At 64.6% G+C, this 2,500-nt stretch overlaps 1 pseudogene; it reads right to left on the bottom strand.

Moving 5' to 3' along the window:
• Positions 1–2,500, bottom strand: part of LOC124592645 — a 7,739-nt pseudogene that overhangs the window by 2,335 nt on the left and 2,904 nt on the right.

The following is a 2,500-nucleotide window of genomic DNA, read 5'->3' as shown; positions in this document are numbered from 1 at the left end:
ATGTGTAGGCGCGCCGCCCACATTTCCCCAACCTGCGTTGACGATTTGAGGAGGTGGCCCTCCCACATTAGGTGGCGCTCCAGCACCTCGATCTCACGCTGTACCTCATCCATGCCTGCACCGTCGCAGGCTGGCCCTATCTTCTTCAGCGCCAGGAGACGGGACCGACGGAGGGTCGGACCCATCCATCGGCAAGATGGAATGCCGAGGCCCCCCTGGGCAACAGGAGCGTGGAAGTATCCCAGGGGGGTGTCCGCCGGAAGGCGGAACCATCTCCTGACGGCGGCCCGGATGGTAACGTCGGCCGACTTCAATGCACCCACCCGGGTGCGGCTGAGGGCCAGCCCGTGGTACAGGCCAGGGAGAAGTACGTTGGTGAGAGCGTGGAGGCGCTGTTGCGGCTTCAGCGGAGCTCGGGAGATGACGTCAAGCTGCTCCACCAGGTGGCTACGTGGATTGAAGACACAGCGACCCGCCGTGGAAAATTGCAGCCCCAGGTACCGGAAGGTTTCACCCACACGCAGGGCAGGCATGGTGGTATTGCCTGCTGTGAAGGTGACATTGCTGTCCACCTTCACCTTCTTCTCGCGCCCTGACGCGACTAAGGCGAGGGTGAAACACTTCCGGGCGTTGATCTGCAGCCCCAGGTGGGCGAGGGCTGCGGTAGCTGCGTCGATGAGGGACTGCAAGCCCCTCGGGGTCGCTGCAAACAGCAAGACGTCATCTGCAAAGGCCGCAGCGTTGACTCTGCGACCGAGGATCCGAGCTCCGATGTGGGAGGGCAGTTGGCCTAAAACGTAGTCCACCGCAAAGTTGAACAGGAGGGGGGAGAGGGGATCGCCCTGGCGAACGCCCCGTGCTGGCTGCACAGACACGCCCACGCCGGCGCCGTCCGCTATCACTGTCGTGCTGCCCTCGTAGCACCGCTCGACATACTCGACAAAGCAATCCGGCAGGCCATGCGCCTTCAGCACGGGGCGAAGGGCAGCATGATCTACCGAATCGAATGCCTTAGATACGTCGATCGATGCCACAAAGACAGAGCGGCAGGAGCGAACTGCGTCGGTGAGAGCAGTGTCCAAGATGAAGGTATTTTCCAACATCCCATCCCGAGGGATGAATGCCCGCTGACGTTCGTCCACAGCACAAGCGCGCATCAGGCGTGACGCGAGAACCTTGTGAAAGGTCCGCGCCAACACCGAGCAGACCGTAATGGGGCGAAAGTCAGCGGGGGATGTTGGTGCAGCCGTTTTCGGGAGAAGGGACGTCCGCGCGCGAAGCAGGCGTTCCGGAAGGGCGCGGGCCAGAAGGAAGAGATTCATCACTTTCACCAGGACTTCGTGCGGCAGGCGCCGCAACTCCGCTGGGGTAAGGCCGTCCGGCCCGGCTGCTGATCCCCTGGGCGGCAACGCGGCGGCGACCTCCTCACGTGTGACCGGCCCCCATATGCACTCGAGAGCGACAGGCTCTGAGTGCGGGAGGAGGCGGTCACGAATGAAGCCCGCGGTGGAGATGGGCTTCTTGGTGAAGAGGTCCGCCCAGAAGTCCAGCAGACCAGGGATGGCAGGTGGCGGCTGGAGCAGGGTGCCATCCAAGAGGCCGCGCACGCAACGCGCACGCGACCGTCGGAAGGCATCCTGCGTTCTCGCGTACTCCCAGCGGCGCCGCTTGCGCTTCTGCGTCGGCGGCGCGGCAGGCGGCCGCTTCGATGGTTGGCGCGGCCGCTGTGTCCTGGTGATCGATCTCTCCCCTCTGGACCCGACCGACGCAAGGGCATCCGGGAGCATGCCCAGGATGACATCGGGCGGCGTGCCCCGCCCCAGACCGATGACACGATCCAGGGCAGAGAAACGCTGGGCGGAAGCGGGTAGCCCCGCCAGATGCTCCCAGATGGCGGCGTCAGTCGGCCCCTCCGGCGGCGGCCCGGTGGTGTCGGCCGCGAAGTCCTCGGCTGCGTCGACGGGCGGCGCAGCGGCCTCGCCCGCGTCAGGCAGCGGGCTCGCCGCTCCCCGGCGGGACGCCGGCTCTTCCCCCCGACCGATCTCAAGCGCCTCCATGAATTGGCGGACAAGCTGCTTGTGGGCAGCTTGCCGCCGTCGGCACTTGATTGCCTCAAGCGTTCGGTCGGGGAACATCCTGATGAGCTCTTGATTTACAAAGAAGAACCGGGCGTCCCTCTCGAGGAACAGTTCGGCCTCTGCCTTGGCGAGCGACAGGACTTCTTCCTCCGTCCACCTCGCGCGATGCCTCTCCGTGACGATCTCCGCGTTGGCGGCCGCAAGGTGTTGGCGGCGGCGATGGACCCCGAGACCGTTTTTGGTGGTGAAGCTGCGGTGGCACTCACTACAGGCGTATACAGCTGCAAAAGTTACAAGATTTTCGGCACGGCCGGTTGGCCGGCTAGGTGCTGGGGGAGTTGGGGTGGCACCTTCAGCGGAAGGGCCACCACTTTTTCTCTGGTTACTGCCCCCAACTAAAAAAGGGATAGTGCGAGGGGGGG

The sequence above is a fragment of the Schistocerca americana genome, unplaced genomic scaffold (assembly GCF_021461395.2).
Source record: "Schistocerca americana isolate TAMUIC-IGC-003095 unplaced genomic scaffold, iqSchAmer2.1 HiC_scaffold_952, whole genome shotgun sequence".
Lineage (NCBI taxonomy): Eukaryota > Metazoa > Arthropoda > Insecta > Orthoptera > Acrididae > Schistocerca > Schistocerca americana.
Note: the sequence above shows the minus strand (reverse complement) of the source record. Positions and strands in the feature narration are given on the sequence as shown.